Here is a 15,946-nt window from a genome sequence, read left to right as displayed (position 1 = left end):
CAGATCACTGGGCACTGAAACTTGAGTGTGACTCAGGTGTGGAAGCAGCTCAGGTACTTGCATGGTTCCCAGCCGCAAGAGACGCAAGATAAAACAGGAAGTGTGTTTCCTAAATGCACTGTCCCAAGACTCACCCACTAAGGGGTGTCATGTACTGGAAGAAAGTTTATAAGAAGGCGCCAGGGTGACTTGACAAAGCAGGGCACTGGTTTTGCTTAGTAAGCTGAGGTGTCTGTTGCCGCCATACCCACCCTGTGACGATGAAATACAGGTTTTTTGTTCCTTCATCAATTGTGACTGCCCATCTCAATGGCAATACATATCATGGGATGTGGGTCCAATTTCACTGCGACAAGTGCTAGTGGATTAAAAATGTGTAAAATAAGCATTTTTTTCCCCATGTCTCAATGACCCTTGTTGGAATGTGTTGTACAACAGAAATATAATACAGTAAGGGTTTTAGTGATTTCTTAAAGTTTTATTGTAGTTCAAATTCTATCAATAAAAATTAGTTTAGGAATACAGGCGTACTTTGGAGCAATTGCCGGTTTGGTTCCAGACCACCACAGTAAAGCAAGTCACACAAATAGATTCATTTCTCAGTGTGTGTAGAAGTTGTGTTTACATTACACTGTTGTCTGTTTTTTTGGTTGTTGTCGTACAACTTAAACATGTCCAATTTTATCTGTCAAGTAAACCTCCATAAAGCTGGAAAAAATGAAATACGTATCTATTAAAAAAAGAATAAGTAAATAGGCTGCTGTATTCATGGCATACTATACACCATGAAAAGAAATGAACAACTGTTATATTCAACAACATAAATGAATCTCACAAAAGATGCTGAGCTAGACATACCATACACTGTTGTCTATGAAGTGTGCAGTAGCGTTATGTCAAAATAGCCAATGTGTATACCTTAATTAAAAAATACTTTATTGCTAAAAAAAAAATGCTAAACATCATCTGACAACGCAGGGTTGCCAATCGCCTTCAATTTGTAGAAAGCCTGATATCTGCAAATTGATATTACACAAAGAGCTGTTAAGCAGAATGCAATAAAATGAAGTATAGTTGTATCTACTTTGCTGTCCTCTTTCAGCTGAGAGACTAAGATGGATACCAGTAAGATGTTTATTTCAGTTTGAGAGGAGTAGGATGCTAGCTAGCCCTTTTTAGAAAAGATTCTTACACACTTTGTACACTGGATGGAGAGGCACTCTGAGAAAAGCATTCTTTTTTTTTCTTTTTCTTTTTGTCTTTTTAGGGCCGTACCCGCAGCATATGGAGGTTCCTAGGCTAGGGGTCGAATCGGAGCTGTAGCTGCTGACCTGCGCCACAGCCACAGCAACACCAGATCCGAGCTGTGTCTGTGACCTACACCACAGCTCAGAGCAACGCGGGATCCTTAACCCACCGAACAAGGCCAGGTATTGAGTCTGCGTCCTCATGGATGCTAGTCAGATTCATTTCCACTGAGCCATGATGGGAACTACTCCTTTTTTTTTTTTTTTTTTTCTTTTTTGCAAAAAGCATTCTTTACAGCCGATACTGCATTCAGGCCTCTGCAGTAGACTTCTTTTAGGGGCTATTTTCACGTAGTTCAGGGTCAGGATGTGAAGATACCTTTTGTTTTCAAAAGGAGAAGTTTGTGAGCTCTTGAATTATGTAGATACTTCCAAACCTTTGGAAGATTTTATTCCAGAAATTTGTAGTAGGCATTTTTGGTAATCCTTTCCCATTTTTCATACAAGTTCTGGATACATACATACATACATGCATAGAGTTCTAGATAACCCATAATGCATCTTTCTTTTTTTTTAGGGCCACACCTTCGGCATATGGAGTTTCCCGGGCCAGGGGTCAAATTGGAGCTGCAGCTGCTGGCCTATGCTACAGCCACAGCAATGCCAGATCCGAGAGCTGTGTCTCTGACCTATGCTGCAGCTCACAGCAATGCCAGTCCTTAACCCACTGAGTGAGATCAGGCTAAAACCCACATACTCATGGAGACTGGTTGGATTCTTAACCTGCTGAGCCACAACGGGAACTCCCCATAATGCATCTTAATTCTTAAATTGCACGTGGGGTGCCCTGGAAGGTAGCTGCCGTGAAATGTTTCTGGTGGGAAAAGGAACTAGAAGTTCCATTCCAATGCCAAGAACTCATGTTACGCTGGCCCAAGCATGCAGAGCTGCCCCAGGTCAAACGACTGGTGTTGGCCAGAGCCTTGAGGTCACAGATCAAACTGGGCTTGGGTCTGAGGAGGAAGGCAAAGGTTGAGGAGGCCAGACCTGGAATTATAGGGACACTGAGGTCCAGGCCAAGGTTCTGTTAGCAATTGATCCTCCGAAAGAGAATGATGTTGTGAGCGTCTTATCTTGATTTTTTTTCCCCCAGCTTCACACTTTAGCTTGCCAGTCTCTCTTTTCCTAGATGCTACCTTCTACTTCTAAGCAGGCCCTCTTTCATTCTGGACCCATAAAAGACCCAGAAACATTGTATAGCCTCCCCTCGATTCTGCTGCCTTCAAAGCTAGCTCTAAATTTCTCTATAGTTTATCACAGAGAAACAGGGATCCATATAATGGTGAGTTTCTGAAATGAGATTCATCTACTTTTCAGAAAGAAACTAAAATTGGGTGTTCCATCATGGGTTCTGAGGTAGGGCCCAGACCTAGGTTTGGTTAGGGAGGGATCAGATACCGGGAATGTTTGTGAGATGCTGCTGGTAGGAGGTGACAGGGTGGAGGGAGGAAAAAGAAGTAGCTGTGGGATTTATTACCTTCCCCATCTCCCCAACTTCCTCTTCCTACTGCCAGCTCTGTGGTGAAATAACACCAGGAGGGTGGCTTGGTCCATTGGAGCATCAGCACATGCTGGGCCATCATTCACGTGTGAGACATAGATAAGCACCCAGCAGAGTGTCCTGCTCAAGTAGCACTCAATGTTGAGTGTACGTGTGTGTGTGTGTAGGTACATTATACCTACATTTGTGGTAGTGATTGAAATTAAGGTGACATGGGAGTTCCTGTTGTGGCTCAGCAGGTTATGAACCTGACAAGTATCCATGAGGATGCAGATTCAATCCCTGGCCTCTCTCAGTGGGGTAAGGATCCGGTGTTGCTGTGAGCTGTGATGAAGGTTGAAGATATGGCTTGGATCCTGCATTGCTATGGCTGTGGTGTAGGCCGGCAGCTGCAGCTCCAATTGGACCACTAGCCTGGGAACTTCCATATGCCACAGGTGCGGCTCTAAAAAAGAAAAAAAAAGAAAGAAAGAAAGAAAAGAAAAAAGAAAACAAATTAAGGGTGACAAATTCTAAACACTGAGCAATGGTATAATTCTGATACTTAGGCTTCTTTAGAACATCTCAACTGTGGATTTTAATCTGATGTTTTTAATTTATTTATTCTTTTTGTCTTTTCTAGGACCGCACTTGCGGCATATGGAGGTTCCCAAGCTAGGAGTCTAATGGGAGCTATAGCCGCCAGCCTGCTACAGAGCAATGGCAACATGGGATCCGAGCCGCGTCTGTGACCTACACCATAGCTCACCGCAATGCTGGATCCTTAACTCACTGAGCGAGGCCAGGAATCGAACCCGAAACCTCATGGTTCCTAATTGGATTCGTTAACCACTGAGCTGCGAATGGGAACCCCTAATCTGATTTTTTCTTAAGTATCATCCAGAAATCCTCAGGATTAGGATTTTCCCTAATTTACAAAAGGGGGGGAAGGAGGAGAAACCAGTTTTCCCCAAGCCAAAGGGTACATCAATGGCTAGCTCTGTCTGGAAACTGCCACACTGACGCATAGCATGGCTGGCTGAGAGGTGCCACCCCCGTGTGCTTATGTGCAGGGCATTTGTAGGGCACTGATGCTGGGAGTCCACGGGGAGGAACAGGGAAGGCATTCATGTGTATGTGCTTCAGCCTGTCTTCCTTTAGTGAAGGGTGTTGATGTATCACAGTCAACCTTGAAGCTGATCTGAGAGATTTTGGGGAGCTGTGTTTTCTCCCTCTTCCCTTCTTCAGTATTTCATATTCCCTCTGTAGATGGGGATGATTGGTTTGAGCCCTTTCTGTTTTGTAGGTGGCAGTAGTTATTACTAACAAAGAGATTTTCCGGTTCTGCCATAATGATGAGTCGTAATAGTGGAATAATGATGAGTCTTTACTCCTGTGTGTACCAACCTGGGACTGACTTTAAGTCTTCAGCATTCAGACCCACCTTTTTTCAGGGTTTGCTAACCTTTTAGAAAGTGGATATTTTTGAAGTTGATACTTAGTTTATGAAATGGCCAAATGCTATTTTTTTTCAAGTAGTTATTTGAATATCTTAGGACTTAGGCTCGTGTGACCCAGGCCCATCACTGCATCTGGACTTCCTTACCCAAGTTTCTTGACTCCTTGGAGTTATGAACCCACCCCATCTCCTAGAACACCACTTTCATTTCTTCAGTAAACCTTTACTGAGCACTGGCTGTATACCGCACTTTGCTAATTGCTGGGGCAAAGCCATTTCCTCTCTTGTGCTCTCCTTGCTCAGCACTTACCTTACATATTTATTTCCAGGAGTCATAATTATATCTTTATCAAAAAATTTTCCTTGTGGAAGTAGAGGCAATTTCCTTCTCCATTTCCATGGTCAAACTCCATTCACCACCCATAAGTATCAAATGTGTTCATGTTTTAAGCATTGACAGTTTTTCCTTCTTGGTATTCAGTCATTTCCTCGGGCTCTGTATCAATTTTGCCAGCGTAGAAAACAGTAGCACAGTACCTGAGAACAAGGCCATTTCTGCTTAAACGTATTTAATATGGTGTCTGGAGCAATTACTTTTAATACTTGGGGGAGTTTCTGTTGTGGCTCAGTGGGTTACAAACCTGACTAGTATCCATGAGGATGCAGGTTCGATCTCTGGCCTTGCTCAGTGGGTTAAGGATCCAGTGTTGCCATGAGCTGTGGTGTAGGTCGCAGATGTGGCTCAGCTCTCACGTTGCTATGGCTGTGGTGCAGGCCGGCACCTGAAACTCCAATTCAGCCTCTAGCCTGGGAACTTCCATATGTCGCAGGTGTGGCCCTAAAAAAAAAAAAAAAAAAAAAAGAAACTAATAATACTTGGTACTGTAAGATGGAAGAGGGCTATTTCCACACTCAGGTAATAGGCTGCTACTCCTTCGTAGATGGGCTGTTTTTTAGAAGTCCATTGCGCTATCCATTGCGCGACGGAGTAGATTGGCTGTTTTTTACATGAACTCTGTTTTTATTCTTCAGTTACCGTAGTTGTTCTCGAAAGAAGATATGATCTTTATTGCAAATCACTGAGCAGCGAGCGTGCTGTCACAATCGGGATAGAGGTAAAGAGGAAATAGGTATAGAGTGCTCTTGAACTTTGTAGGTTCAAAGCTATTCATTTATTCTTCTTTTATACATGTTGATGATAATAGTGAATTGTTTCTGTGAAATTGGGCAAGGTTTCATTCCCTTTAAATGCCATAATCAAAACCGCTTTTCACCGGGAAGTCAGCAAAGCTGACAGGCTTCTTCCGCCCCTGCTCAACAGGACCACGGGTCTGTCACCTCTGGGCTGGTTGTAGTTGGCTTCCGTGTTTTGCTTCCCGGCAAGTGTGCCAGCACAAAGGGGGAGTCACTTTATGGAGGGAGCTTGTGCCATAGTAAGAAACAGAGGCTTCCACCCCGATCCTTGTGGGCAACTGCCACAGCTTTGGCTGGGCAGCCCCGAGCCCTATACTGCTTCTCAGCCCCATGGGGTCACATAGAGCTTCTGGATGGTCTGAAGGTGGAGGGTTTTCCCTGGAAACTTACTGTCATTTCCTAAAGCAGGGGTCCGGGGAATAGTAGTTTTGTGGGCTCTTAACAGATGTTTCTTACAATAAGAGTTCCATGCTCAAATATAAATTTGGGAAATGTTGGATCATACAAAGTTAAGGCATTTTCTTTGCTACAGGACTTTTTAGAACCTTTCGCATGGAAAGCATCGATGCTTTTTTTGGACTTTGGATCCCTGAGGCTGAAAAGTGGGCATATTGTTCCCGAGAACACAATTTGAGAAACATTGTTTACTCAAACAGGCCATGTTTCCACACATTACTGCTTCCTTGAAGATTGTAAGGCATGGGAGAATTTCTGATGAAAATTAAATGAGACTCCTACTTTTTGTGCAGTTCTGGTCAGAGCACATAAAACCACATAAACATCTCACATTTTCTACGTGTCCCCCATGTGCCAGGGACTAGACTGAGCACTTGGTACACAATCCCATTAATCTTCCTATCAGCCCTAGGATGGAGGTGTCACTGTTATTATTATTACTCACCCCCATTTTACTGATAAGTTGAAGGATTCAGTTACATGTGATTAAATAAGCAGCCATCAGTGGAGGCTGAGGGCCGCTGTTTCAGTCTGCTATAGGTTGCCATCTGGGCCTCCATGAACTCAAATGCAGGCAGTGAAACTCTGGATCCTGTGCTTTTCAGGGTATGGTCTGTTGTCTCACAGATCAACAAACAGAATTCACAATGACACACGCATGTAGGGACCAATAATCATGGTGGTGATGAAAAAAATAAAATTGGCAGCCTGCATATAAAAGCCCTCCTAGTCAGACAGATTGAAGAATTGTAGCAAGAAGCAAGGCCACTTACCTTACTGATTATAGAGGAATTTAGTGACAGTTTGTGACAGTGGGAGAGAAGGTATGATACCTTCAGAGAATAAGACGGTGGGTCCAGGGTCAAGGTGAGGAAAACTCTCTTCCTCTAGGAGACGCCTGTCTTAGGTCTGGTACCTCTTCTCCTGAGTAGGCTTGCTCTACACTTCTCAATCTCATGCACATACCTCTACTCTCACACCATCTTATTCAGCATCTTCTGTTCCTCTAAGTTGCATTTGTAGAGACTCTTGGCCAATGGCAGACAGGCATTTATGCACAATTTGAATTGTGAGATTTTACATTCTGGGTTCCAGGATGAGGTGTCACAAAGATGTCTTATGCTTGGTTAACGGCCAAATTAAGCTCTTTCCAACCACAAACCTGGATCTTCTTTCTATCAGCCACCTTGAGGTGCTGGGCCTGGAAAGTGCAGCTGTGACTCTTGCTGCTTTTTGTAAAACACCCAGAGCAAAGTCATTGAGAGACCCATCATATTTATTTTTTTCTTAGAACACTTCCTTGTGGCGCCCTCACCTCTCTGGTTCCAGTCTGCAAAAGCTGCTTTCTAGCAGCACATAGACTGTCTTAGATTTCCGTCACCCAAAAGATCTATTTGATCGAATAGACCACCGTGTCACATGGGCCCAAAAATGTATTCGGAGCAAAAGGGAACAATGGCTGTTTTTCTTCAATAAGAGGACGCCATGATTTACCCCGCACTGGCACCAAAGTCCTCAGTGATCCGTCTAGTTTTGGACCGAACGGTGTGGGCGGTCATTGTGCTGGGAGACAGGAAGGTTAGGCACCCAGGACAAGAACTTAACAGGAACCAACAAGCCCCATTACTGACAGACGGTCTCTGTGTTTTCTCTGGTGCCCTTCCAGCCGCGCATGTTTGAGATTTATGACATTTTCAATTTGGTAAGGTTTGCTAACTAAAACAGAGGTCCAGATCTAATTACTGCAGCACGCGATAGCATTTGGATGGATGAGTTCACCCCTTAGGAATTTTTATTTTCTGAGCAAGCCTCAGACAGAAGGGACAAAGGAATAAAAAGTTTCTGTAGTAGATAGGTGGACATAAGGCAGTGTTTCATTTGTGAGACAGGTTTCCTTTTTAGAAATCAGTTAGGAGAATCATCAGATTCTCTTTAGACTCCATTCCCAGGTTCACCCCGAGGTTATAATTTAGAAGCACAATTATGGTTATTTAGTATTTTTATCATAATGGAACATTAATGAAAATGAAGGAGAAAACACTTTTATAAAGTGCAAAATGCCTGGAGAGACTAGTGGTTAATAGCAACATCTTTGTAAGGAGATATGAATTAGTCTCCAGGTCAGAAATGAGGGACATTTATACCTGGAATTAGGGAGTCTGGAGATGGGGCAGAGGGGAGGGTCCTCGTTATTAATTCATGCCCCCCGTAGCTTTTTTCTTCCTGCTGCCCTTCTTCTCCCTTCAAGAATTAATTACCAGCCTAGTCTGAAGCTTGAAGCTGAAGAAGTCTTTGCAGAATGACAAAAAGTTAAGGAAGGTCAGTAGGCTTAGAAAAAAGTAGAAAGAGAGAGAAGACAAAGGTCCGGTGGGCAGACAAAATTATTTCTTTTAAAAACATTGAAAAAAAAAACTCTAAAAATAACCTTAAGCATTCATCATTCCCTTTCATACCAATTAGTTTCAAGCTTATTCTCTCTCTTTTTTTTAAGGGATGCACCAGGGGCATATGGAGGTTCCCAGGCTAGGGGTTGAATTGGAGCTACAGCTGCCGGCCTACACCACAGTTACAGCAATGCCACATCTTCGACCTACACCACAGCTCACAGCAACGCCAGATCCTTAACCCACTGAGCGAGGCCAGGGATAGAACCCGAATTCTCATCAATACTAGTCAGATACGTTTCCGCTGTGCCACAGTGGGAACTCCTAGATTACTCTCTTTACTCTGTCTTGTTCCACTGTGTTTTCTTATCAGCATGGTGTGTCCTCTCATTGGAGGAGAGGCATAAAAATGGGGGGAAAACGTGGTTTTCTTCTCGTGAACATTAAAATTGAGTTGGAGACTCAAAAGCACCTCTAGGTCAATATAAGATATAGCAAGTAGCAGAATACAGTTTATGAAAAAGGCTTTGAGAGTAGGGGCGAGAAGTTAAATGTGCCTGCTGAGATTGGGAACTGATTTTTACTTACTTGAGAGAGGAAGTTCTGGGCATAGAATTTGGCCGGGGTAGGGGGAGAGGAGGAAAACCAGGACTGAGTTCAGCATTTAAATCTCTAATGCATTTTAAGCCAAGAGTAGTTAAATGTTAATTAATCCTCCGAATTAGAGTGGTAATTTAATTTAATATGAGCAGAGAAGGAGAGGGATTTCGGAGTTTTGTTTATTGGACGATGGAGAATTGCTGTAATTTTGTCTACTTGGTGGTGGCTTTTCCTTGATGGTTTAATCTTATGATGTTATTTTTATATCCTTTCTCAGATTAACGTGGAAGTTCCCAGGTACTCTTAAAAATTGTAATGGGAGTTCCTGTCGTGGCTCAGCAGGTCAAGGACCCAACGTTGTCTTCTTGTGAGGATGTGGGTTCAATCCCTGGCCTTGCTCAGTGGGTTAAGGATCTGGCATTGCCTCAAGCTGCACCATAGGTCGAAGATGCAGCTCGGATCCTGTGTTGCTGTGGCTGTGGCATAGCCACAACTGCAGCTCCGACTGGATCCCTGGTCTAGGAACTTCCATATGCTGAAGGTAGGGCCATAAACAAAACAAAACAAAAAACAAAGCAAAACAGAATGGCAACAGTGAGCATCACTGTTTACGTTAAAGGCCATTGCCCATAAAAACAACAAAAATTGTGACTTTTCCTTAAAGTGACCAAAGGACTCTCATGTTTCATTCTTATGTATTCCTCGCTGAGAAAGGCCCTTAATACGTTCTCAGCGGTTTGTGGACAGGATACTGACGGTTGTTTCCAGGTTCAACCACTTTTCTTAGATTAAGGATCCTATTTCTGACTACTTTCAATTTCTACCTCGATTTCTCACACGCACCTTACATGCACACATTAAGAAAAGTTCTCCAAGCCTTGAGTTGCCTCTATATGCTTAGATCTCTTCACACATTCCCTCTCTTAGCATACCACAGAGCCAGAAACCCAGGAGGGGATTGTGGTGGTGGGCGGGGGACAGAGGAGAAGTTTAAAGCTTCTGCCAGCTTCCAGGGGTAATCCAGACACGACCAGTCCCTGCCCCGTTCCTTTCTAACCCCCTCCAAGTCACCCTTCCATCATTTTAACCCCAATAACTGTAGAGTCAGCCTAGACTTTTCCATGTCCCTCACTCTCTGCCCTCCATCAGGGCTAATCTGCCTGGTTTTACCTTCTCCGAGTCTCTCCAGTCTGGTCCTCCTGGCCTGGGCCTTCCCACTGAAGCTCCAAATTCTTCATACCGACCACAGTAGCCCCTCTAGATGAGGTCTCTTGAGGGCCCGCTCCAGGCTAGCCTTCATAACTCTGTCAGAAGTGCCCTGAAAGCACAAAACTGTTCTAATGAAATTCCTTCAGAAGCTTTCTTTTCAACTTCATCTTCCACCTGCCTCCTGCATGCACAGTGGGCACACAGAACTTTCCAGAGTTTTCCTGATTGCACGAGCCATCACTGTATCCTTCACGTGTGCCTAGACTACCCTCCCAGTTCCCATCAGCTTTGTTCTCTTTACGATCCCCTTTGCATCGTCCTCTGTAAACTTGGTCCTGACACTCTTCGTTGAGCCTTTCCTCTCTGGCTCCAGTAGCTGCATGTGACTTTACCGTAATGCCTGTTATATTGCAGTAGAACCATTTGTCCCCGTGCCTTTCTCCACTGATCCATGAGCCACATGCAGGTCGGACCCCTCCTTATTATTGCCTTATTCATCTTTGTGAGCCCAGCATCTGGTTAGTTTTCTGTAAAGTGTGATGAAAGAATGACTGAATTTTTTCCCAACATTGTATGATTTTTTTGCTGTGCCTTTTTTTTCCGCCTTCTTTTCTTGGCCGCTCCTGTGGCATATGGAAGTTCCTGGGCTAGGGGTTGAATCGGAGCTGCAGCTGCCTGCCTACGCCACAGCCACAGCCACAGCCACAGCAACCGGATTCAAGCTGCCTCTGTGACCTACACCACAGCTTGCGGCAGTGCCAGATCCTCAACCTACTGATTGAGGCCAGAGATCAAACCTGCATCCTCATGGATACTGTGTTAGCTTCTTAACCTGCTGAGCCATAAGGAGAACTCCTTGCTGTACTTTCATTTGAATTTAGGCATTGTCGTTATTTACAATGTTTCTTAATCAAAGTTAGCTTGATTAAATCAGATCTGCTAATCAAACATCTCCCAGTGGCAGACAGCTTCACAAAGTCTCTGCCTGCCAGAGCATCCAGGTAAAGGTGATATACAGCCATGTAAGTGGAGGCATTTTATTTAAATTCAAGGAGAGGAGAGGTAGTAGGTTACGGAAAAGACTGCGTACTTGACTGAAAACAATATTAAAGCTGAGATGCTATATATGTCTCTGAGTGGAGAAAACTGAAAAAATTTAATCTCATTATAATTTAATAAAAAAACCCAGTATGGTCGGATGGCCCCTGAATTGGTGCGCTGTGCTGCCAAGATAACAGCCCTAAGAAGATACCACTAAAAAACGGAGGCTATTAAAACTCGAGTTGATGAATTTTCCTCAATTTATAATGTGAAATTATTCTTTGGGTTGTGCTGTCTACATGATATCGGATTTTCCATTAATAGAGGATTTAAAAGCCACTTTGGATTAGAGATTATTCACATTTCTAATTTCTCACTTTAAATGATGGGGCATAACTTTAAATTGAGCCCCCCCTCGCCCCCCTCCCCCACAAAATTTTGTAAAGGCTCAGTCAGCCTCCTGATGCATCCCGCTTTTGTTCATACGGAGACCCAGGCCACTCACTTTCTTCTGTTTATGTTTTTCTTGTGATCTATTCCATTAAGCTCCAAGCAACAGAAATATCTGAATTTTCTCTTTACCTGAGCATCCCACTATCTGCCAGGCTATACAGACACACACACTGGTATACACTGGGCACATTTAAAAAAATAAACTTTTCATGGACACAAAACATGCATGTTATATATCTATACGAAGAGTGCTCAAATCATAAGTAGACACCTTGATTAATCTATGTAACCTGCAGCTAGATTAAGAAATAGAAGATTATCGGTGCAAGGTTTTTTCTTTTTTCTTTCCTGACACCAAATACATGGTGTGTTTTCCACACCATTTCTCCAACTCAGTAACACCAACTAGACATCCTACAATTCAATTCAACTCTGACTCTGCCCAGAGTTAGCATCAGGCTTCGTAGGTTTACGTTTCTCATTTCAGGTGACAATTGCAAGTGGCAGGTCCTCAGAATACCCTCACTTCTGTCTGTCTTGACTGCAAAATCAAGGGTTTCCATACCCCTTCACTCCTGCCCAGAACTCAAGAAAGTGCTCTCTTTCCTCTTCCTGGTGTATTATAAAGGATGCAACTCAAGAACTGTGGGATGGAAAAGATGCATAGGGCAAGGCAGGTGGCAGGGGGAGCATGGAGCTTCCATGCCATCTCCAGATGTGCCACCCTCCCAGCATCCCAGAGGCTCTCCATACCTGGGCATTTCTTATGTAGATATGATTGATGAAATCACTGGCCATTGATGATTAACTCAATTTCCAATCCTTCTCCTTCCCCTGGAGGTTAAAGAGAGTTTCTGAAATTTCCAAACTTTTCACCAAAGCTTGGTTTTTCTGTCGATCAGTTCCCTCCTGAAGCTATCTAGGTGCCTACTAGGAGTCACTTCATTAGAACAAAAAATGCTTCTGTCACCCTCATTACTCAGGAAATTTCAAGGGTTTTAGGGGTTCTGTGTCAGGAATCCAGGAATTGGGGACAAAGACCTAATATGGATTATACCACAACCAGCAACTCAGAGGCCCCGCCCCCTCCACCCTTTCAGACATCACCCCCCAAAGAGAACTGTTATCCTGACTTCTGTCATCATAGATTAGTTTTACTTATTTTTCAGCTTTTAAAAATGGTCATTATGCTCTATATTGCAACCTGTTTGACGTGCATTAAAAATTACATTTGTAAGATTCATTCATTTTGTTGCATGTATCAATAGTTTGTTATTCTCATTGCAGTGTAGTATTTTGTCATGTTACTATAGCACTATCTATGTGTTCCAAGGTTGATGGACTTTTGTGTTGTTCCCAGTTTGGGGCTTTAGTGAGTAGTGCTACTATAAACATTTCGCTATATATTGTTGGTGAACATATGCAAGTACTTCAGTTGAATATGAGATGCATATTTAGTCTTTAATAGATATTGCCAAATAATATTCCAAAGTGATTGTACCAGTTCACATTCTCATCAGTGATGTATGAATATTCCAGATGCTGCACAGCTTCTCCAACATGCATTATTGTCAGTTTAAAGAATTTTAGCCATTCTAGTAGGTGGGTAGTGGTATTTCATTGCAATTTTTTTTTTCCTTAGGGCCATAACCACGGCATGTGGAAGTTCCCAGGCTAGGGGTCGAATCGGAGCTGAAGCTGCTGGCCTATGCCACAGCCACAGCAATGTGGGATCTGAGCCATGTCTGCAACCTACACCACAGCTCGTTAATCCACTGAGCAAGTCCAGGGATCGAACCTGAACTTCAAGGGTATTAGTCATGTTTGTTACCACTGATACACACTGGGAACTCCTTTCATTGCAATTTTTTTCTCCTTTTTTTTCCTTTTTTTTTTTTATTACTGAAATGAATTTATCACATCTGCAGTTGTATAATGATCATAACAGTCTCATTTCACAGGATTTCCATCCCACAGCCCAAGCACATCCCCCCACCCCCAAACTGTCTCCTCTGGAGACCATAAGTTTTTCAATGTCATGAGTCAGCATCTGTTCTGCAAAGAAGTTCAGTCTGTCCTTTTTTTTCAGATTCTACAGGTCAGTGAAAGCATTTGATGTCAGTGTCTCATTGTATGGCTGACTTCACTTAGTGTGATAATTTCTAGGTCCATCCACATTGCTAAAAATGCCAGTATTTCGTTCTTTTTAATGGCCGAATAATATTCCATTGTGTATATGTACCACATCTTCTTGATCCACTCCTCTGTCAATGGACATTTAGGTTGTTTCCATGTTTTGACTATTGTAAATAGTGCTGCAGTGAACATCAGAGTACATGTGTCTTTGCAAGTCGTGGTTTTCTCTGGATAGATGCCCAGGAGTGGGATTGCTGAATCAAAAGGTAATTCTATTTTGAATTTTACGAGGAATCTCCATACCGCTTTCCACAGTGGTTGGACCAATTTACAATCCCACCAACAGTGTAGTAGGGTTCCTTTTTCTCCACACCCTCTCCATCACTTATTGTTTGTAGACTTTTGGATGATGGCCATTCTGGCTGGTGTAAGGTGGTACCTCAGAGTGGTTTTGATCTGGATTTCTCTAATAATGAGTGATGTTGAGCATCTTTTCATGTGTTTTTTGGCCATCTGTAAGTCTTCTTTGGAGAACCATCAGTTTAGATCTTAATTTGCATTTTCCTGATGACTAATGAAGTTGAGTGCCTTATCATATATCTTCTAGCCATTTTGATACGTTTTTTAGTAAAGTTTCTATTTAACTCTTGTGTCCATTTTCTGTTTTATTGTCTTACTTGTTTCCATGTTTATGAGCAGAACTTCTTAGTTAATGACTCATTTGTTCAATATCAAAATAGCTTCTCCCATTCCATGTATTTTCAATATCTTAAAGATTTCTTTTGTAGACATCTATAATCTTCGAGTCTAATGTATCAATTTTTTTCTTTAGCAGTGGTGTTTTCTGTGTCCTGTTTAAAAAACATCTTTGTTTATCCCGAGAACACCTATGTTTTCTTTTGGAAGCTTGGTTGTTGTATTTTCTGCTGTTAAAGTTACAATCTATCTGGAATTGATTTTTGTATATGGTATGAGGTAGAAGTCAAGATTAGTTTTTCTTCATGTGAATATCTAGCTGATGCTATACAATTTCTAGAAAATTCCATGATCATTTTCCTTTGTCTTAAACTAGGTGTTTATCTAGGGGTGAATCTATTTTTTTCTGCTCTCTTTTATTCCACTGGTCTATTGTCTTATCTTTCTGCCACTCTGTCTTAATTATTTTAGCTTTGTCATAAGTCTTGATACCAGTTAGTCTAAATCTTTCAGCTTATTTTGGTCTTCTTTAAGATTGTCTTTTTTATTCCACTTCCTTTAACTTTCATATACGTTTTAGAATATACTTCTCAACTTCCACAACTCACCTGCTGGGAGTTTGATTGGCACTGAGTTGAATTTATAGACCAGTCTTTAAAATAACACATAAGCATGTGTCAAATAGTACATAAACATATGTTCCTCCGTTTATTTGTCTTAATCTTTCTCAGTTACGTTTTATGTATATTCTGATTGCATATCTCTTATTAGATTTATTCATAGGTATTTTATGCTTTTGCATGTTATAAATAGTCTTTAAATTTTAGAATTATTTGTTGCTGATTTATTGGAAATACGGTTAATTTTTACATATTTGGCATTTTTTCTAGTAACATTACTAAATTTAACTATTACTGGTAATAGTTTCTGTGGTTTCTTTTGGATTTTCTAAATACAGTATCATTTTGCTTGCAAATAATGACAGTTTTACTTCTTTTCACTCTTACAGTCCTTTTCCTTACTTTTTTTTTTTTTTTTTTTTAACTTCTGGTACAGAATTGAATAGAGTTAGTGATAGCAGACATCTTTATCTTATTCTTAATCCCAAGGGGAAATCTTTCAGTATTTCACCATTAAGAATGATGTTTATTCTAAGTTTTCATACATTATAGTTTTTCAGATTTAGGAGGTTCTATTTATTAGGGAAGTCTCCTTTTCTTTTTTCTTTTTGGTCTTTTTAGGGCCACACCGACAGCATATGAAGTTCCCAGGCTAGGGGTCGAATCGGAGCTGTAGCTGCCGACCTATGCTACAGCCACAGCAACGCAGGATCTGAGCCACATCTGTGACCTACACTACAGCTCATGGCAACCAAATCCTTAACCTACTGAGGCCAGGGATAGAACCTGTGTTCCCATGTATACTAGGCAGATTTGTTACCGCTGAGCCATGGTAGGAACTTCCTGATCTGAAATTTTTTAAAAAAAGGGAAACAAGGATGTGAGTTCATAGGGAATTTGCCTGAGTGAAA

The 15,946-nt window shown here is 42.0% G+C and overlaps 1 protein-coding gene across 5 annotated transcripts in view; it reads left to right on the top strand.

Moving 5' to 3' along the window:
- The window catches only part of DCDC2 (doublecortin domain containing 2), a 183,591-nt gene that overhangs the window by 78,002 nt on the left and 89,643 nt on the right, over nucleotides 1-15,946 (top strand). The window lies entirely within an intron of this gene.

The sequence above is a fragment of the Sus scrofa genome, chromosome 7, assembly GCF_054392235.1.
Source record: "Sus scrofa isolate SSC_HxYL_T2T_F1_AM1 chromosome 7, Sscrofa_HxYL_maternal_Yorkshire_Landrace_v2.0, whole genome shotgun sequence".
NCBI lineage: Eukaryota > Metazoa > Chordata > Mammalia > Artiodactyla > Suidae > Sus > Sus scrofa.
The sequence above is the reverse complement of the archived record's forward strand: the minus strand, read 5'-3'. Positions and strand labels throughout refer to the sequence as shown.